Below are 245 nucleotides of genomic sequence, written 5' to 3' on the forward strand. Positions count from 1 at the left end.
AGAATCATATTCTTACTAACAAAATATAATCAAGAATCTGGATCGTCCTGTACAATTGGCTCTGACCTTAAGTGAGCTACGGATAGAAAATATCAGTGAATTCTTCAAGGAACAGCGATATCGAATTAGATGCTGTCGTAAGTTAGTCCGACCCAACATTATCCCCGCGGCCCCATTGATAATGAATGATAGAAAGAAAACATTATTAAATATTTTTCAATAGTCAGATTTTTTATATTACTTAT

The sequence above is a fragment of the Penaeus monodon genome, chromosome 15 (assembly GCF_015228065.2).
Source record: "Penaeus monodon isolate SGIC_2016 chromosome 15, NSTDA_Pmon_1, whole genome shotgun sequence".
Taxonomy (NCBI): Eukaryota; Metazoa; Arthropoda; class Malacostraca; order Decapoda; family Penaeidae; genus Penaeus; species Penaeus monodon.